This window comes from Lissotriton helveticus, chromosome 9 (assembly GCF_964261635.1).
Source record: "Lissotriton helveticus chromosome 9, aLisHel1.1, whole genome shotgun sequence".
Taxonomy (NCBI): Eukaryota; Metazoa; Chordata; class Amphibia; order Caudata; family Salamandridae; genus Lissotriton; species Lissotriton helveticus.
The window spans coordinates 9,703,502-9,725,142 of record NC_136070.1 but is presented as its reverse complement, the minus strand read 5'-3'; the positions used below and the strand labels follow the sequence as shown (position 1 = coordinate 9,725,142).

Below are 21,641 nucleotides of genomic sequence, written 5' to 3'. Positions count from 1 at the left end.
CATGGGTGTTGATCCCCGACTTATACTTTTTATGAGAGAACTGTACAGAGATGCAGGGGCAAGGGTGTTATAATTGACTTGTGTCTTCCCTGCTGCTCAGCTAGTATGAGTGTTAGAATGCCTGATGACTTCATGGAATGTTTGGGTGCCTGGCTTGAGTGTAGAGTGTCAGTTGATGGCAGGCAGGATGAGCGGCAGGGAGGCTGCTCCTGGTGGGGTTTCTATTACATCTATCTATCTTCTTATAATGAACTTAACCTGGAACTAAGCTTTAATAAATCCAACCTATTTTATACACCTGCCTCCAAGGACCTTGATTTAGCACAGAGGGTTCAGTTCAGGAAACATGGTGAATGCCCAGCTAAATTTCTGATTAGAAATGGAGTGAGGCAAGGATGCGTGCTTGCTCCTTTTCTTTTTGCTTTATATGTTAATGGCCTTGGTCAATACTTAACAGATCCTGCTGGGATTAGCCTATTATGGATCACTGAAATAATATCGAGGGACAGAATATCGACCATCAAAAATATCGTTGACAAAATATCGACAGTCAAAATATCGAGTTTCTATCTACAAACAGGTAAGTACAAAAATATCGAGTTAAAAATATCGTTTACAAAAATATAGTTGTAAATAATATCGTATTTACTAAAAACAGTGTTAAATTAAATTAATATTAATAATTAATTACTAAAATATACTTCAAATTACTTAAATTAACTTATAATAATTAAATAATTAATGAAAGTTAAATAAATATTTTTTTATTTCATATTTATTAAACATATATATATAGTAACAAAATATAATAAAATAATACCCAAAAACTGAAAACTGACCCTGAACCCTAAAAATACCCCTTTACCCAAAAACCCAAAACTGACCCTGAACCCTAAAAATACCCCTTTACCCAAAAACTGAAAACTGACCCTGAACCCTAAAAATACCCCTTTACCCAAAAACTGAAAACTGACCCTGAACCCTAAAAATACCCCTTTACCCAAAAACTGAAAACTGACCCTGAACCCTAAAAATACCCCTTTACCCAAAAACCCAAAACTGACCCTGAACCCTAAAAATAAAAACGATATTACTTCACTTACCTTAAAAACGATATTTTGGCTGTCTATATTCTGTCCTGTCGATATTTTGTCCAAACGATATTTTTGACTCGATATTTTGTCCAAACGATATTTTGGAGTCGATATTATGTCTGTGCACCACCTATTATTAATAAGGGTCCAGTTCCAGTTTTACTTTACGCAGATGTTGCGGTTTTAATGGCACATACTCAGTTAGGGCTACAAAGAATAGTAACTAACTTTCCTACTTTCATGCAAGACAGGGGTTTGAGTGTGAACACTAATAAAACCTTTATAATGAAATGTGGAAAGAAGAGCACCAAATGTTGCAACATTGTTATCAAAAGTAATAAAATTAATTGCACTAACAGATTCTCTTATTTGGGGATCAACTTGACCATGCGGGGACGTGGTCTGCTGCTGTCCAGTCAAGGAAAATTATGTTTTCAAGAGCCACAGGTGCTGTGACTAATTTTGCTAGAAAATTAGGTCGCAGACCAGTCCCTGAACTACTACAAATATACAAGTCAAAGTGTCTATCGACAGCTTTGTACGGAGCAGGCATATGGGGGTTCACAGATGAGTAGCCACTACAGCTGATCGAGAATGCATTTACAAAATATCTGTTGGCTGTTCCAAGCTCAACTGCTAATTTTATTTGTCATTCCGAGCTTGGTATCCCATTAATTTCGGATTTGATTAGAATCGATCCGATCTTGCTGTGGCATAAGGTTTGGGTGACAAACGAGACCAGTTTTAATCGTGACATTATTAAGGATTTCCTAATTCTTGATAAGGTTTCCTCTATTCCCTAGATCTGTTATATTAAACACTTAGCGAGTGAAATCGGCCACCCCGAATATTATGAGAGGCCAGAGAGCATGGCTCCTAATTCAAGCAAGGTATTGAAAGGAGATTGTCTGGCCAATTTACAAAATCAGAGATGGTCTAAAGAGAGTGTAAAAACACCTGTTAGGGACAATCAGCTGATGCTAACATGTTCTGGCATCCAGCCATACTTAGTCCAAGTTCTGGGTAGCTTTGATCGAATGCTTTTGACCCTTTTTCGTCTGGGGATTTTTCACAGACTCATTGGCTTCCCAGTTACTAATGATTGGACTAGAAACTTGGTGCTATGCCCATGTGATGACTCATCAAGCCAATCAACAATGCACATTGTCTTATTTTATAAATTTTATTCAAGTCCTAGGAAGAGGTTTATAATTCCCATTCTGAAAACTTTGGGCTTAAGACAATGTCGTATAGCATTCTTGATGCTACAAACTCTGGATAATGAAATGTTCACGAAGTCTGTTGCTCCATTAAAAAAAAAAAATGTCATTAGGTTTAGGAACTCTATGTGAAACTGGAACTTGGCTCATGCAGATATGATGTATTTATCCAAAGTTTATGTAATGAAATGTTTACAAAGTCTGTTGCATTCTTTTTAAAAACAAAATAAAATGCTCTTAGATGTAGGAAAACTATGTGTAACTGGAATCCTGGCTTTTAATCATGTAGATGTGATGTATTTATTCAAGGTTTCTAAGTTCTGTTTATTATGTACTTTATTGAACATGCATATTATACTTGTGCTTTTATGATTTAACTTTAAATCAAATAAAGCTATCTTTGATTTTATTTGATTTGAAAATTCCATTAATAAATGTTTTCCAGGGGAGGAGCGAAGATGGCGATCGGGATGGCTGCATAAACGCTTGGCTCCGTGAGCCCTCTCAACCTGCACGTAGGCGAAGGACACCGTTCACTTACCGTCTGCTCCTGGTGCTTCTCCGTGCGGTGGACCCGAAGAAATGCCCCGTTTGTTTGGCGGCCTTTACTGTGCCGAGACCGGGATCTCGAGTGGGAGGAGTATCCGGCCGCGACTGCAACAACAGCGGCCTCTGGCTGCGGCGGGGAGTCGGTCGGAGGAAATCTGAGATCTGCCGGCCAACGACGACAGTGCCGACCTCCTCCAAATAGCAGATTGCTCTGCGGGAAGTGCGATACCTCAGGACCGGAGGGAAACCACGAGATTCGACCCCCCCTCAGTGTGATGCCAGGGCCTTAACAGCTTCTCCCGGGACTGACGGGTATCTCCCGGGGAGCGGCAGAGAATTTGTTTAGCCCTTTGGTGACCCTCCGTTGTGATGCCCGCTTTAATTTTTGGGGTCCGCCTGTGAATCCTGTTGCATCCTGGTGTGGGGCCCGGTCCTGAGGTGTGACAGAGAAGGAGGAGGCCGTAAGGGCTAAGATGGCGGATGGCACCCTTATCCGCCCCCTCCACCCGGACGGAGAAACCGCTGTACAAGAGAGTCCCGGGGGCTGGCATCATGAGAAAGAGCCCACGCCCAGAGATGTCCTGGCTGCATTAACAACCCTGCAAATGACCCTGATCCGGGAGGCCCGGGAACTGGGAAGACAGATGGCCGCCATTGTTGTTCCGCCGTTCCACGTAGGCTTGGTTTCTTCCTGTGTAGGCGCCGATCTGCCTGCCTCTATGTCACTGACGGATGCCTCCGCTACGTTTAAATCTGTGGAGTCACGGATGGCCTTGGTTCATGAGACTGCTGTGGATACAGCTATTGCACAGGTGATTGACTCACTGGAGCCCCTGTCTGCTTGGCGAGTGACGGAACGGCGTCGATCCGTGTTTTGGGCGGCCCCGGCGGTGTTTCAGCGCTTGCCGCCTCGAGTGATTCCTTTTCCATGGCTGGCGAAACTGTGTTCGGACTGGAGGTTGTTGTCGGTGTTGGTATTGATACAGGCAGATTTCCGCCATGCGTCTTTGGCGGGGTACTGGTAGCTGACGCCCGATGGAGCGACAACACTTCCAGATTCTCCTGGAACATTTCAACCCCCCATGCTATTTTGTATGCCGCTTGATAGCGAAATGTACACTGGTACTATGGATAGAAGAGGCCAGGGGTGAGATCATTCGGGACATGGTGGGACTTCTTATTGTTTGACGGTGATTTAAGGGACACTCAGCGGGGATATCATTGATTGTGCTGTACATGATTACTTTTTTTTTTCCGTAGTCCTTGTTCCATTGCTGTCTGACGATTATTGCATGCGATTTCGGGGGGGGCCGGGTGGATGGTCCTCCTCCACTATTTTTTCTTCCTTCTTCTTTTTTCTCTCTTCTTCTCTATATTTCGGGTTTCTTAATTAGGGCGACAGGCACGCTCCGGGGGGGGGGGGGGAGGGGGTAGGCCGTAACCTTCTGCAGGGGTACAGGGTGGGGGGTAGGGGGATGGGAATGTTACTTTGTCCTTTCTTTGTCTTTATGGCCCTTTGTCTTTCTCTTTTCGATGACGTCGTCTTTTATGTTACCTACAATGTGTTGCGCTTTGGGGATGGGGCATAGTTCGCACCGCACTGTATGTGTTTTTATGACTATCCTGACCCAAAGGCCCTATCCCCGATTACTTCGAATATATTTACACTGCTGGCGAGTTTTCTGCTTTTTGTTTGCTATCGTAGGAGCATGTATGACTGTACACCATTGATTTGATTTTATTTCTCTTTGTTGAAAATTGCACCTTCTTGGATCCTTGTTCTTATAGTCTAAGTTTACACGTGTTCTATCCTGGAGGCTCTTCAGACCTTGATTTCCGTGCCACTGTCTTTTTCTGTAATGTATTGCTCTATTTCTGACTTGTTTAGCGGCCGGCCTGATTGGTTGTAGGCCCATATCTGTATTTCCTTGCTGAAACAATAAAGGTCCTATAAAAAAAATGTTTTCCAATTCATATTCAGCATCTTCCTAGGACTTTTAAATTGTTTTAATACTGATGAGAACATTGGAATGTTTGGGCGCCCCATTGGAAAAAATGGAGTGCTCTGGTCTTCTAACGGCTGGTAGACACCCTGAGCATAAACATTTTAATGTTTAACAAAGGCCTCATGATGCCCAAGGGGATTTCAATCCCCTCGGTTCCGTGAGACCTTTGTTAAAAAAATTAGAATATTTGTCCCTCTAGGGGCAGAATGTTCTAATAGCCTTAGGGCCCTTCGTAGTGGTTTCTAATGGCCTTGGGCTTGGGCCTTTAACACTGAAGCAGGCCTTTAATGGCCAAGTCAAGTCCGCTATGGCGGGCTCTAAGGCTATGTTAATGTTCCACCCAAATCCGAAAATGATAGAAACCTTCAGGTCGTTCTACTACGCTCCATTGGAGCCACGTTGCCCGCTAAGGAAAGTGCTTAGTAACTATATTTTCTCATCTACACATAACGGAAACAGGTTCGGTGCCAGTTAAGAAATCCACCCATGAACTTATTGGACATGGAGGGGTACTAGTCTGAGATGCATCTCTCCCGGGAAGGAGCTACAGTGGCCGTTGGAAGCTCATACTGTCGCAATTCTAAGACATTAGCACGCTTCATCTCCTGTATCCTCCTCTTTCTGATTAATGTCTTCCTCTCTGTCCCTTCCATTTTGTTTTATTCACTAGCAAGCTTTGCTTCTTTATTTGAAACTCGATATCCCACTCGCTCTCTTTGAACCTCCACCTTTTCCTTTATCTTCTAAAGTTTACAGCCCTATATATGGGGGCAGCAATGCTGCAGGATTAGGTATGTACCCAGTGGGGGAAACCGTGACCCAGGAATGGCAATGGTGGAGGGTCAGAATCTGAACATACTAAACCTACTGCTGTGTCTGTGCTTGTGGTGATGATATGTTCACTATTAAATGTTTTGAAATTCATACTGATGTTAACATGTAATACACAAATGTACTAGGTGTGCACTATTCACGCTTAGACTGACAACAGCTAATGTAGACCTCATTTTGAAATGGTTAGTGCAGTGTCTGGCTGACATCTTGTTCCATACTGTGTATCTTTCTTTATTTCAGGAGAAAATGAACCAGCAATCTCAAATGGTGTTACTTTTGTTTTCTGTTCCTATGTGAAAAGTTGTGTTTACACAATCTGTTCAGAACACACCAACGAGCATGTGCAGAGTACTTCTTGGACCAAGCATATCTCATTATGTTGCAGATAACCATAAGTCCAAAGCACGGTAGAGAAGGATCATTCTGCAGCAGCCTGTGAAAATAATACATTTGTGTTATCTTCACGCACCTTAAAGCAATCGGCCCTTTGTGTGGGAATCATGGGTAGCAGAACCTTTCCCTGACTTAGCAAGATAGGGTGGTCTCTTTATGGTAGAGCTGACCCTGCTTAATGTACCTTTGAGAATGGGTAATAGTGTGTGTTTGTGATCTTTGATTTGCTTTGAATATATTGACTAACACATTATTGTATTGATTAAAAACTAATTTGATGATTTGAGTATAAAACTTTGCTACCCCTTTGATAAACCTTCATGGTTTTGAAACCTAACCACTCTCTGTCTTACTTGTGGAGCCAAATGTGTTCAACATTATTGACTTGTATCGATGTTGGATGCCAGCCTCAGTGGGAATGAATATGCTACTTACCAGTATGCATCTGTTCTTGGTATGTAGGGCTGCTGACATTCATATCTATAGCATAGATCGCCGCCTAGTTTTGGGTCCGGATGATTGCACATTGTTGTCCTGGAAGAGTCTTCGAAGTATCACGAGATAGGTGGCTCCTCCCCTGGACTACAGTGCGCATGGGCATCGACTCCATCCCCAGATTGTTTTTAGCCATTGTGGCGAAGATGGAGTGTAACAGTGTGAGCGATGGCCATGCTAAGAGTAAGTGTAAAATTCTGCAGGCGCTACAGGCGCCGGGGAGGAGGGCGGGCAATATGAATGTCAGCAGCCCTACATGCCAAGAAAAGATGCATACTGGTAAGTAGCATATTCAGTTCGAGGCATGTGGGCTGCTGAATTCATATCTATAGCATAGAATACATAGCAGTCCCTCCATTAACGGCGGCTGCCTGTGCCAGCTGCAGACGTCTGAAAAAGTGTTTTAAGAACAGCCTGCCCTACAGCTGCTTGGAGTGCACATCTACACAGTAGAGTTTAGTAAATGTGTGTGGTGTGGACCATGTGGCTGCTCTACAAATATCTTCCAAAGGGATATTAACAAGGAAAGCCATGGAGGCCCCCAACTTGCGGGTGGAGTGGGCTCTGGGGGGGACCGTTAAAGTGCGCTTAGCTTTGTGATAGCAAATCTGAATACACTTAACGATCCACCTGGCTATACCTGCTTTGGAAATGGGGTTGCCTTTGTGCTGGGCTGAAAAGGCAACAAAGAGTTGTTGTGTCTTCCTAAAGTCTTTGGTACTATCGATGTAGTACATCAAAGCTCGTTTGACGTCAAGAGTGTGGAGCATTCTTTCGGCTACTGTCTCTGGGTTTTGAAAGAATGCGGGCAGTTCAATGGTTTGATTGACATGGAACTGCGAAACCACTTTAGGAAGAAATTTAGGGTTAGTGCGCAGCACCACCCTGTTTGAGTGAATCTGTATGAACGGCTCTTGTACAGTGAGCGCCTGGAGCTCACTAACACGTCGCAGAGACATAATGGCTATCAGGAAAGCCACTTTCCATGTTAGAAACTGAACCTCGCATGAATGCAGAGGCTCAAAAGGTGGGCCCATCAGCCTGGTGAGGACCACATTAAGGTTCCATACAGGAGCTGGCGGGGTCCTGGGAGGAATGACCCGTTTCAGTCCTTCTAGAAAGGCTTTAATGGCAGGTACTCTGAAAACGGAGAGATGCTGCCTGTTTTGAAGATTAGCCGCTATGGCGGATAAGTGTATCCGAATGGAAGCATATGCTAGATTGCATTTGTAAAGATGTAACAAATAACAAATGATGTTGTGAGTAAATACATCTAGCGGGTTGATGTTGTGTTCTGTACAGTAACGACAAACCGCTTCCATTTTGCTGCATAGCAAGCTCTGGTGGTGGGCTTTCTTGCCTCCCGTATGATATCCATGCAGTCAGGAGGCAAGTTAAGGTAGCCAAATTCTAAGACCTCAGGAGCCAGATCGCCAGGTTGAGCTGTTGCGGATCTGGGTGCTGAATGTCTCCATGGCTCTGCGTCAAAAGCCTTGGTGTGAGGTGCAGCCTTTGATGCGGTACCACGTAGAGTTCTAGAAACGTGGTGTACCATGGTTGGCGTGCCCACGTTGGAGCAACCAGGATGAGTGTCATCGAGTGTTGCTTTAGCTTTCGTGCCACCAGCGGTATGAGAGGCGCTGGGGGAAAAGCGTACGCAAATCTGCCTGACCAGTTCAACCATATCGCATTGCCCTGCGACTGTGGGTGAAGGAACCTGGCGGCAAAGCTTTGGCATTTTGCGTTTTCCCTTGTGGCGAACAGGTCTATCTCTGGATGACCCCACTGCTGGAAGTACGGGCGTAGTACTGATGGATGTATCTCCCACTTGTGCATTTGGTGGCTGTACCTGCTGAGCAGATCCGCCATCTGATTGTCCTTGCCCGGGAGGTGTTCCGCCATGAGGAAGATGTTCCTCTGAATGGCCCACTTCCACATGCTCTGAGCCAGATGAGACAACTGTGGAGAGTGTGTACCTCCCTGCTTTTGAATGTAGTACATGGCCGTCATGTTGTCCGTCCGGATCAACACGACCTTGTTGCACAGATGTACTTTGAATGCCTTCATCGCCATGAAGATTGCCATCAGTACTAGGTAGTTGATGTGCATCTTCTTTTGCTGCGTTGTCCATAGTCCCTGCACCGTGTAGTGGAGTACATGAGCTCCCCATCCCTGGAGAGATGCGTCTGTCGTCAGGATAATCTGTGGCACAGGCTCTTGGAACGGTCGGCCTTTGCAAAGGTTGTGTGGATTCCACCAATACAGAGAGTTGTATGCCCGACCGGTCACCAACACTAGGTCGTTCAACTGTCCTTGAGCCTGAGTCCACTGATGAGCCAAGCATTCTTGGAGCGGACGCATATGTAGCCTCGCGTGCGGGACTATGAAGATGCAGGAGGCCATCATGCCTATCAACTGCATGAACACTCTTGCTGGAAGCGAGTGTTGTGGTCTGAACTTCTGGATCAGCGACTGAATGCTGTCGATCCTCACCGAATTTGGCTGAGCCGTGGCTGCCAGAGTATCTATTGTCGCGCCCAGATACTGCCGCACATGGGCTGGCTGAAGGTGCGACTTCGGATAATTCAGTGAGAATCCCAGATCGTGAAGAAGGTGAATGGTGTGGGACATGCTGGCGGCGCACTGCTGGGCCGACTTTGCTTGGACAAGCCAGTCGTCCAGATAAGGGTAAACGTGAACGTTTTGCCTCCTGAGGTGCACAGCCACTGTCGCCAGGCACTTCGTGAACACCCTGGGCGCCGTGGTCACCCCGAAAGGGAGGACCTTGAATTGATAATGCCGATTCTGAATTGTGAACCTGAGGTATTTTCTGTGTGATGGATGTAGTGGAATGTGAAAGTATGCATCCTTGAGATCCAGGGTTGCGAGGAAGTCTCCCTGATTGAGCAACGGAAGAACCTGCTGCAACGTTAGCATGTGGAAGTGTTCTGAGAGAATATACTGGTTTAGGGGTCTGAGGTCCAGTATGGGTCTGAGAACCCGTCCTTCTTTGGGATCAAGAAGTACAGGGAGTACACTCCTGTGCCTTCTTCCTCCACCGGCATGAGCTCGATTGCGCCTTTTTGCAGCATGACAAGAACCTCCTGCTGCAATAAGTGCAAATGCTCTGTGGACATAGGACGGTGTTTTGGTGGTATGTTGGGTGGAGTGGATGTTAGCTCCAAACAATAACCGAACTGGATAAGTTTCCTGACCCACCTGTCTGTGGTGATGGATTTCCAGACTGGCAGGAACTGCTGGAGTCTCCCCCCGACAGGTGTGGAAGGGTCGGGGGGCAGTGACGGGGCGTCACTGTTTGTTGGTGGCGGAGGAACTGGGGTTGTCATTACCCCGGCCCCTGCCCTTGGTGCTGTTGCCCCCATATCCTCCTCTACTCGCTTGGCGTAAGAGGATTGCGCACCACCTTTATTGAATTGCGTTTGTTGGGACATCTGGCCTCTGGAAACACCTCTATTGCCTGAGCAACGAAAAGTGCTGCCCCTAAACTGTTGGGACTGGAGAGCTCCCATGGACTTAGCAGTCTCGGTATCCTTCTTTATTTTTTCCAGGGTGGTATCCCCCTCAGGACCAAATAATCTGTCAGGGTTTACCGGCTGATTGAGGATGGTAGTCTGTATCTCCGGCTTGAACCCGGAGATTCTGAGCCATGCCTGACGTCTCAACATCACACTGGTGTTAATTGCCCTTGCTGTGGTGTCCGCAACGTCTAGTGCACACTTAATAGAAGCGTTGGAGATGAGCTTCCCTTCCTGAATAAGTATCTCCGCTCCCTCTTTATATTGATCTGGTAGATGTTGCAACAGGGTCTCTAGTGTGTAGTAGTGTGCCCTGTCGTATCTGGCCAAGAGTGCCTGCGTGTTAGAGATACGCCAGATATTGGCCGCCTGAGCTGCTACTCTCTTTCCTGATGCCTCCAGCACTTTGGATTCTATGTCCAGGGGAGGAGCTTCACCAGTGGTTTGCGAATTCGCCCTCTTGCGGGCATTAGAAATGACCAGAGAGTCCAATGGCAACTTGCCCTTGATGTAGGTAGGATCGCCAGGTGCCGGTCTGTATTTCTTTTCAATTCTAGGGTTGATCACCCTTGCCTGTGTGGGTTCCTTAAAAATGTCTGCAGCATGTTTTAGAACCCCTTTTAGCATTGGGAGAGTCTTGACAGTCTTTTCAGCTGTGGAAAAAGTATCAAAGAGGAAGTCCCCCTCCACAGGGTCAGCATGCAGCTGAACGTCGTGGTTTTTAGCCGCCCTCTCAATTAGAGCATTAAATGCCGCAGAATCCTCCGTAGGAGAGGTCTTGACATTGTACACCTGAGGGTCCTGGGCAGTTAGCTGATCCCCTTGGTCTTCTGCATCTGCCCATGAGTCCTGATGTTCATCAGGATCCGTATTGGCAGGAAAGCTATATTCCTCGTCCACACCCCCTTCATCCTCCACATCTGAATAAGTGGGTGAGGGTGTGGCAAGTCTTGGAGTCCGAGGAGCTAGTGGCTCGACCAAAAGTGGGGAATCCGAAGCAGGCTTCTTGCGCTTCAAAGGAATCGTGTAGGACTCCAAAGGCTGTGTCGCCGTGATCTTTCTCTTGTAAAGGGTAAGTTTCCCGGTTTCGGTGTCGATAAAATGTTCCGACTCCTCCTCCACCAAGGGTTGCCGATGCTTCAAGCTCCCAAGCGGTTGAGATGGCTTCGACCCCGCAGATCCGTGCAAGTGCGCTTCGGGGACCGATCGTGGTGCGAAGGCCTTCGGTGCCACTTTCGGCGGCAACGTGAACAGGATTGGCGTTGAAGACTTTGGTGTCGTGGCTGCTGCCTTCGGGGTGGAAGGTGCCTTCGGATCTCCCGCAGAAGCCTTTTATTCTTGATGCGCTGCAGAGAGCCCGATACCTGCTTCGTAAAGGAATCAATCAATCAATCAATCAAAGCATTTATATAGCGCACTACTCACCCGGAGGGTCTCAAGGCGCTAGGGGAGGGGGGGTCCGCTACTGCTCGAACAGCCAGGTCTTGAGCTGCTTCCTGAAGGCAAGGTGGTCCTGGGTCAGGCGGAGGTGGGTCGGGAGGGAGTTCCAAGTCTTGGCGCCCAGGTAGGAGAAGGACCTTCCTCCTGTGGTGGCTCTTCGGAGGCGGGGGACGGGGGCGAGGGCGTGGCCGGTCGATCGAAGCTGGCGTGTGGGGGCGTAGAAGTTGAGGCGGCTGTTGAGGTATCCTGGGCCTTGGTTGTGTATTGCTTTGTGTGCGTGGGTGAGGAGACGGAAGGTGATTCTCTTGTTGACCGGGAGCCAGTGCATATCTCTCAGGTGTCCGGAGATGTGGTTGCATCGGGGGATGTCCAGGATGAGTCGTGCAGAGGCATTCTGAATCCGCTGGAGTCTCTTCTGGAGTTTGGCGGTGGTTCCGGCGTAGAGGGAGTTGCCGTAGTCCAGACGGCTGGTGAGGAGGGCCTGGGTGACCGTCTTCCTGGTCTCGGTGGGGATCCACCGGAAGATCTTATGTAGCATGCGCAGGATGTTGAAGCACAACGAGGAGACGGCGTTGACTTGTCTGGTCATGGAGAGGGAGGAGTCCAGGATGAAGCCCAGGTTGCGTGCGTGGTCTGTTGGTTTGGGTGCGTTGCCCAGGACGGGGGGCCACCAGGAATTGTCCCAGGCGGAGGGTGAAGATCCCAGGATGAGGACTTCCGTCTTGTCCGAATTCAGTTTCAGGCGGCTGTTGATCATCCACTTGGCTACGTCTGTCATCCCTTCGTGTAGGTAGGCTCTGGCGGTGGCGGGGTCGTTGGTGAGGGAGAGGATTAGCTGGGTGTCGTCGGCTTAGGAGATGATGTTGAGGTTGTGTTGGTGTGCGATGGCTGCGAGGGGGCTCATGTAGACGTTGAAGAGGGTTGGGCTGAGCGAGGAGCCTTGGGGAACGCGGCAGATGACTTCGGTGGCTTCTGATCTGAACGGGGGGAGGCGGACTCTCTGTGTCCTTCCGGCGAGGAACGAGATGATCCATTCCAGTGCCTTCTCCTGGATTCCGACGTTGCTGAGGGGCCGCACTAGGGTACGGTGGCAGACAGTGTCGAAGGCCGCGGAGAGGTCTAGGAGGATGAGGGCCGCTGTTTCTCCGTTGTCGAGCAGGGCGGACGGTTTCGTCGACCCGACCGACGTTCTCGGTCCAACGGCATGTGAAGACTCGAGCGTCGATGCTTTGGGATTTTCCAGCCTAGGCGTAGGATCAGCCTTTTTAGGGGCGCCATGCCCTCCTTCTGTGTCGACAGACTTCGGCGCCGACGTTTTCTGATCGGCGGCCTTGACTCCTGGTTTTGGGGCCCCAGTCTTCGGCTCGACGCCCTTGCTTGACTTCGGCTCGATGACCTTGACCGATTTCGGCTTGACGCCTTTGCCCGACTGCACCGGGTCGATAGCCTTCTTCGGCTTTGGCTGCCCCGACATCTCGGAAGACGAGGGTGCGGTCCGAGGAGCAGACGTCTTCGGTTTCGATGGCGTCTCCACCACTTTCGTTTTCGTCGACACCGACGGTTTCACTTTTGGTTTCGTTTTAGGCAATGGCGGCTCCGCGAAGTGTCCGTAGCCGGGCCCGGAGGCGAGGCCGTGGATCCTGGTATAAGGTCTTGGGTAAGGCCGTGTGGCGATCCCTCGACCTGAGCCTTAGTAATTGTTCAAACGGGGCATAGCTCTTCCTCTGAGCTATCTTCCATGGCCCCCGCTTCGACATCCGCTTCATAGTCGTAGTCGATCTCCTCCGCTGGAGGTGAAATCTGCATCTGAACCTCGTGTTCGTCTGCGTCTTCTCTATCGAAGATGTCCACCGGTCCCGGGGCCGACTGCCGGGCCTCCAGGCGTGCCACGCGCCGAAGCCGAATCGTCTTCTTCGATCGAAACCTGGAACAAGCCATACAGTTGGCTTCATCGTGGTCCGGCGACAGGCACTTGTTGCACACCGGGTGGAAGTCGATGTGGGGATACTTCGATCCACACACGGGACATTTCTTGAACGGGCTCCGTTCCATATCTTGCCGTCGAAGGTCTTGCTGCGTCGACTGGGCCTCGAGCTCCGAAGAGTCACGCGACTCCCCTGGATGTCCAACTCGGGGTACTGAGTCGGAACAGAGCTGGGCACCGAGCGCAAACAATACCGAAGGTATAAAAAAAAGGCCTTCGGGCCTAGGAAGTCTATTTTGATTCCGAACTGGAGATAACGAAATTACATCCGAACCCAATGGCGGAAACAAACAATCTGGGGATGGAGTCGATGCCCATGCGCACTGTAGTCCAGGAGAGGAGCCACCTATCTCGTGATACTTCGAAGACTCTTCCAGGACAACAATGTGCAATCATCCGGACCCAAAACTAGTCGGCGATCTATGCTATAGATATGAATTCAGCAACCCACATGCCTCGAACCTAAAGATTCATCAAAGAGCGCTTTCTGAACCTGAATTTGTACCAGAATTTTCAAGGAGCAAAGTGCTCTATCGCTGGGCACATTGTGGGCATCCTGTCGCCTCAAAAACTCAGTCACATAAATCTGCCTTATGCAGCCCTGCACATGTCAGCAGCACTCGGTACAGGCTGCTTTCAGCTGATTACTAGTCCTTTAATTGTGCGTGTGCAGTTCTTCTTTTACAGTCCTATTAAGATTTGCCAAATAAGTGCAAATTTATCCAATAATGAGTCTGCGAGTTAACCTCCCTCCTGGATCCTTCGTTGATGGTGGGCGGATTGCTTTCCTTGGGCTTCCAAATAGCAGCCACCTAATATAAAAGTATGTGTTGCTAATGCTACTATGGTTTACAAATTGAGGTCCCCTTTAAACATTTTTAGACCTTTTTCATTTTCATGAGCCAAGTCACATGTTGCATGGCATTTCAGGCATGGTCCTTACCTTGAACTTTTTGTCGGTTACATTTGTCTGCTTTGCAGCAGTTTAGTATGCTATGCAAGAAAATTTTAGCACCCCTGATCACAATTTGTTTTTCACAGGTGGACTGTATGGCGGGATTCAAGCACTCTTTTTCCACAGTTAAATGGTGTTTGGACCCTAGACGAAAAGAACACATTTTATGGTTAAAAGAAAAGAGAATTGCAGCAACAAGCAGCCTACTATCTAACACCTACACAAACACAGGCACTCTATCTCCGAATGACACTGTGGCACCCTGGGACATTTTTAGACTGTTTTTAGAATCTCTTCATTGCTTTCTCTAGCCCTTCAGTACATTATGAACTTGTTTCTCTCAGTTCAATGTGTGTTGTTGAGACCAACAGCTACTCTTCTGAGTTCTAACAGCAGCAAAATGTGCTTCTGGCATGGCAAGAAAGTTCCAGAGGTTAAAATGATGTCATAATAAATAGAAGAGTGCACATCTGATTGAGGTGCAATACAAACGACTGGCCATACAATTCAATCTAAATATTGAGCTAGTAGAGGGTGGGCGAGTGACCCACACTTCTCACCCCCATAAATCGTAACACATTTGTAACAAATTCAAGACCCTTTGCTGGTCTCCCGCTGCACTGTTCACCACCTTCTTCCAGCATTTTGTAAATGGTCTTTCTAACCTACTTTCCAGAATATCTTCTCAGCTGTGCTCTTTACACCAAGTTCAAATGCATGTAGCTTTAATTGCTGTTATCACACCAGACCATCCATAAGTTTGACCTGACTGTCTCAGCAATGTTCCAGTACTTTACCAAGATGGCGCCAAATTTGCATCTTCCTGAAATTCTACACCAAAGGAGTGGAAAATCTCATAATTGTTATCCCTAAATTATGTGAAATGACAGAAAATTGTGAAAAATTACACATAATGTACCCAAAACGCACTTTGGGTTATCTCGAGTGAACGCAAAACTCAGGTACATTCTTCACATCCAAAAGTCGCCAACCAAAGGAATGGATCATTTTGGAAATTTCTCTTATGGCACATTTTCTGCCAGAATCTGACCCACGCAAGACCTTTTATGCTCTAACAACTTCAACTCCAGAAAATGTAATAAATGACACAATGGCGTTACCTCTGACATTTTGCAAAGTATGCATAATGGAAAAATACCTAAATTACACAAGCTTTCTGTAAAATGAGCATGGTCTTACTTTTCACACGCTGTGCTGACCTGCGCCCTGAGCAAATAAGGAAAGTGCTCCATATTAGAATGAATGTACGGCCCCCCGAGCAGCCGTGAGCCTGCGATGCCCTGGTGGCAGTGCATTCAATTGAAATATGGATCAGCTGTTTAGAAGCTTCTCCGCGTTTCACAGTGCGGGCGGCAACCCACCTACACTTTTAAGGGAGATCAGAGGTCCCCTTGCAGTCGTATGAGGTGAGTGACTGAACCCGCATTCAGGGTAATGTCTGAGGAGGTCCATGGGACCCTGTTTCTCCTCCTCGAGTGGGCTGCTGTTAGGAAGCGCACTGAAAGTGCACTACCTTTTTGTGGCGCACTTTCAGTACACCTCTTAAAGGCATATTTGTGTCTGTGCCCAAGTCAGTAATATGGCACCGGCGCAGAGGCAAAGTGATTCCCTCATTTACATGGAGCTACGCCCCTATACAAATGTGGAAACGCCCTCTCATGATAGCACTGGAGCAACTTGTGTACCAGCACTATCTGTATTACAGAAGGGGACACACACGCATCTTCGGCTCCTTCTGTAATACCATTGTGCCGGGGGGAGCTCGAAGCGGGCACACATGACTGTTGCGCCCCCTGGGCACAATGTATAAAACGGTTCTAGGTCGGCAATGAAGATACAATTCATCCATGCATCCGTGGACATGTACCTTTTCTTATTTCCCGTGTGTTAGTGCAGCAGTGAGTGACTCCTCCACGGCACGTGTGAAAAGCGCCATAGCAAGTGTCTTTTCCGTAGCTTTTGCAAACCTCGCAAACAAGGGAACTCCCTGAAAAGAAAAGAACATTTATATTATTAGATTTTGTGTGTTGTTAGATTTTACATTATGCAAATATTTAGCTACTGGGCCCAGCATGTTTGTCAAAAACATATATTTACGATATGTGTTGGCTCTGAGAACGTCTTCAAAGGTAAACCCTGGTTCTACGGTACATCTTATTGTAGAATATACATTGGTATTCGATTAAACCACACCTACATTTCTCTTTTTGAGACTATTGTCCAGTCTGGGGACTGTGTACATTAAATGATGCTGAGCCACAGGCTGGTGAATAATGTTCTATATTGTATGCAAGCACTGACAATGCTAATAAGTCTGGCGTATAACTGAAAGTTCCTCTTCGGTCACTGATGTATTTCAGGAAACACACTAAGTCCTCATGAATGCACTCTGTCACTCATTCCTGGACTGATAGATCAATTCATCCATCCAATGGGTCATTCTTGTATTTAGACAATCATCCACCCACAATAAAACATTCTGACAAATGCCCACATGCACGAAAAATAAAAAGAGCGCACATAGGAAAGTGAAAACATACCACCTCCTAAACTTGGTGAGAAAATGCAAATATACTATTGAACATTGGCAGAGGCGGTCATCTTTCAATGGTAATGTACACAGTGTGCAACTGTTTTACATTTTAAACATAGATGCACCATGAAGTAACAATGTGTTGACCACCTTGGAGCAGTAAAAGCAATGACACAATGTGCACAATGCAATCTTAAAATGCTAAAGCCATATTAAGCCTAGGGGGCCGACATAGCACTTTGAAATATGTTGACCATCTTGGAATTATAAAACAATGATATACTAGACAATACCATTTCAATATAATAATAAATTTCTTTATTCGGTTTTTGTCATTATAAAACAATAAAAGCAACAGTATAAAATTTACAGCATAAAAATAGATCACACAAAAAGATTTTTAAAGATTCCTTCGGTGCCTGATAATACATTTTAAAAAATTCAATATATGATAACAGGTGCGCTCAGAGTCTAGCATCTGTAAGGAAATCATGGCCGGACGACATTGTCTGAAACCCCAGGCTTTTAGTAATGGAAATAGCCAGATTTTCCTGTGAGGGAGATGGTATTTGCAGAACAGTATCGTGTGCATACATGTTTGTGCAGAGGTCGCATCACAGGGGCATAGAGTCAATTTTGATTCCCAAGTGTTCGTTTGCGGAAAAGCTACTAGTCTGTGAAACAAATTGAGCCTAAACCTGGTCAAAAGCATCCTTTCGTATGAGTTAATTTCCAATGCAAGGTAAGGCTGAATTTGTGGCGTTAACTGTACCATGTTTGCGTGTTGTACAGATTGTTTATTTGCAAGCAAGATAATTCTGAGTGACTCTAGGTGGCTCATTGCTTTCTGTTTCAGCTCTTTCTTGCTTATCTCTGTCAGAGACTGTGGTCTAGAATAAAGTTTTTCTAGACCCATATCTGTGAAGAATCGTTTGACATAGGTAAGCCAGGCTATCCTGTGCGCATTATCCAGGGCCATTGATTCCTCTAGAATGGCCTTGGTCAGCATGTTCTTATCGGATAACCATATGCGCCTCCAGAGTAGCAGTGGCTGGACTTTTATTAGGTCCTCTATGTAGGGAATTCCCAATTCCATGTGGCATGCGTATGTAGATGAGCACTTAGGGGCCGATAAAAGAAATCTTATAAAAGAGTTCTCAGCTATTTGAAGAGATCCAGCGTCAACATGCCCCCAGACGCCGGCCCCATATAGGGCAATGGCCAGGCTTTTTGCAGAATAGATTTGTAGCATCTCCACTGGTGATCTCCTTCCAAGTCTTTGTGAGAAACTAATCAGGGCAGTATTGGCTCTCTTAAAAAGGAGTCTCCTTGACTCGATAGCTGCTTTCCAATTTAGTTTCTCGTCGATCATTATGCCCAACTAAGGATACTGTGGGGTTCTCTCAATGATTTGATTATTTAGAGTAATGTTCTTTATTCGTTTTCTTCCTCCACCAGCCACCATTACAAACGTTTTTTTCACATTTATGTGCAAGTCTAATGCGCCCATGAAATCAGCGTATTTATTTAGGGATTTCTGAAGTTCTATGGGGGTGCGAGCCAGGATGACCGCGTCATCCGCGTAGAGCAGTGCCGGGATCATGCGTTGTTTTAGTCTTGGGAGGTCCTGCCCCCCTCTCAGCATTTTCTCTTCTAATCCGTTTGTATACAGGGAGAAAAGGAAGGGGGCTAGGACGCACCCCTGCCTGACTCCTCGCTCTACCTTGAATGACGCAGTAAGCTCTCCCTTTGTTCCATAACGCACTCGCGCGGAAGCATCGGTATATAGTTCCCTTAGGAAGTCCAGTAGTGGGGGATCTACCCCCATGTTTCGCAGAAGAGTCCATAGCTTTGAATGGGAAACGCAATCGAAAGCGGAGGACAAGTCCACGTATACCATGTACATTGTCCCCCGCTTTGTGTGTATATACTTGGACACAATTAGACTTAGATTGAGGGCCTGTTCTACGGTACCAAACCCTTCTCTGAAACCGAATTGAAGGTCCGATAATATCTTGCTGTCATCAGCCCATTGCTGGAGTTGTTCCAGGATTACTCTGCCAACTACTTTTCCTGTGGAATCTAATAGGGAGATCGGTCGATAGCATTTAACGTCTTGGCGATCCCCCTTTTTGAAAATGGGTACCATGATACCATTTCAAGATGGGCAACCATTTTGGAAATAGTGACAATAGCGGATGCAGCAAATGAAATTTTGGGGCAAGCGAGCAGCCGGTTAGAGTGTGGGTGAGCTGCAGGACACTCATGAAAAAGAATGAAAGAAATTAAAGCTGGCCTATGAAATAAAAACAAGGAAAACAAATTGATTGGTCCCCAACCCAGACAAAGAAGTGCCGTCATTTTCAGATGGATGTGCACATATGATCAGGGCATATTGGAGTTAATAAATGTATTTCACAATAAGTAGGCCAGGCCTACTCCCTTTGTAATGTTTAATAATAAACATATCAGACCTGTGGCATTTGTCATAACTTTTCCCAATGAACCAATCAGGAACACAATCTTCATTATTGAGTCATTGTCTTAACAAATGGAGGCCTCCTGTCTCGCACATGAGCCAGCCGCCACCATCAACAGTTGAAGAATAACAAATATGTACAAACTTAAACTTACCAAAGCGAGAGAAAACCCCAGTGGAATCGGTCTAACAAGGATGATCACGATGCAAATCTTGAACTACAAGTGTTTGTCCAAAGGGGGTACCCAAACTGCACCCCTTGATTACAATGTTCATCTTTGATGAAATATCTGTCTGAAGCCTTTAACTAAGTGTAGTGACTATCCACACTTAAAGGCCCGTTGGCATTAACCAACAGTTTTCACAATAAATTAGCCAGGCTTACTGCCTTTGTCATATCTTTTCATATTAAGCATATCAGAGGAGGATGAATTGATTGCTGACATGCTAGAAATGTTGTGCTGACACTGGCCCTCCCACTCCAGCTGCTGCCGGCGCTGCCACAGCCGTGGCCGCTGCAGGCACTGCTAGTATGTGGAGGCCCGAGGGACTCCATGATCAAGGCCGCCTCCATGCCCCAGCATTTTGGATCTTCTGGAGCTCTAGGGGGCAACTGGAATCCCATTGCTCCACAGGATAGAACACCGCCTGCAGGCCCGCAGGATAGTTGTAAGTCGGCCCACCTGAAGGCCCACATCCTCGCATGTCCTTTATGGGCGTGCCACACTAGATCTGAGAGTAGTCTCCAAATAGCCTCCAACTCCAAGCCTACAAAACACCGCATATTGTAAAGAAAGTTGCTGCTCCATTGAAACTAAGATTTGTGCTCCATGAAGGCACCCTCAGCTTTTTTCTAGTCTCACAGTATCAGTTTCAACTATAGAGTGTGGCTATTGACCGGAACTGTACATGACTATCCATTCAGAGGCGCAAAATGTATGGCTTATGACTCACGGTCAACAGAAACGTTGCTCCCTTCTGGAATCCCAGGAAGACACGTGCAAGGGCACCATCCAAACATCATTTAAATAATTAGAGGGAGAGAGACCGGTTCCTCTTTGGGAGGAGAGGCCATCTCTCCCACTCTCTCATGATACTGAAAACTGCTCGGTGGTGTCAAACCTAACCCACCAGGTAGGGTCGAATTATGTGGGGGAAAACACTGGTGGTGCGGAAAACTACTGGGCATAAGCAGAGGTGCACACATGCGGCTAAAAGTAACAGCGTTCCAGAAGGTCCACCGCTAATGTTACAGCAGGAGGAGCGGCCCTTATTTTCACCTGCTGAGGTAGAACAGTCCTATCGAGCTTAGCTTTAGTTCTTCAAAAAACCCAATGGATGCAATATTTTAATACAATAAAGAGGTCAAAGGACTGCAAGCTCCCCTTCAGCCACACACTACTCCCTCTTATGAATTACAATTTGAAGGCAACCAGGGTGACTGAATGCAGAAGATAAAATCAAAAAGCAAAAGAAAACCATCACTCCAAATGGAAGAATGGACAGTAAGAAGTGTTAACTCAAAAGAGAAGTGACCAAATACATTGAAAGCAAGCCCCCGTCCCGGCAGTGACAAGTTTAGGTCAGGGGTGCACCCTCGAACCTCAGAGGAACAACCCGGGGGGCTATCGAATGGATCCTCCAGTATTGATCAGGCAAATAAAACTGAAAAGAGAGAGCATGTAGTTAAAGCCGAAGTACACCACGCTCCATTATAACCAGCAGCTATATCGGAGTACTTAACGCTCCATTCGACGAAGTGACAAGAGCACCTTGGCCCCAGGAGCATACACTTAACTAACCTTTTAATGACTCTAGATGGTTGTTAGACAGGCTGGCCTCTTCTGCCATTTCCTTTGCCTCTACCGTGGAAGCTAACCCCCAATTGCAAGAAATGAGTGTGGTTGCAACAGGTACATTAGCATGTACTTTGGTCCCTTGGGATCCATCTCCGGATCTGACTGAAACTAGTGTAATAGTAAACAACACTCAAAACTCCCCAATGCAGCAGCATCCAATAGATGAAACGCAGGGGACTTGGGAGGTTCTGCTAAATTAATTCCAAACAGCAGTCGGAGTTCAAATGTATCAGTCAAACAAAG

General features: G+C 46.7%; 1 long non-coding RNA gene across 4 annotated transcripts in view; it reads right to left on the bottom strand.

The window, feature by feature from the left end:
• Positions 1 to 21,641, bottom strand: part of LOC144780854 (uncharacterized) — a 502,533-nt gene that overhangs the window by 91,670 nt on the left and 389,222 nt on the right. For all 4 annotated transcript variants that reach the window (XR_013600811.1, XR_013600812.1, XR_013600810.1 and 1 more), the window contains 2 exons: positions 16,395 to 16,514; positions 14,495 to 14,650 (listed from right to left, as the gene is read on the bottom strand). This is a non-coding gene — a long non-coding RNA (uncharacterized LOC144780854). The remainder of the gene's footprint in view (positions 1 to 14,494; positions 14,651 to 16,394; positions 16,515 to 21,641) is intronic.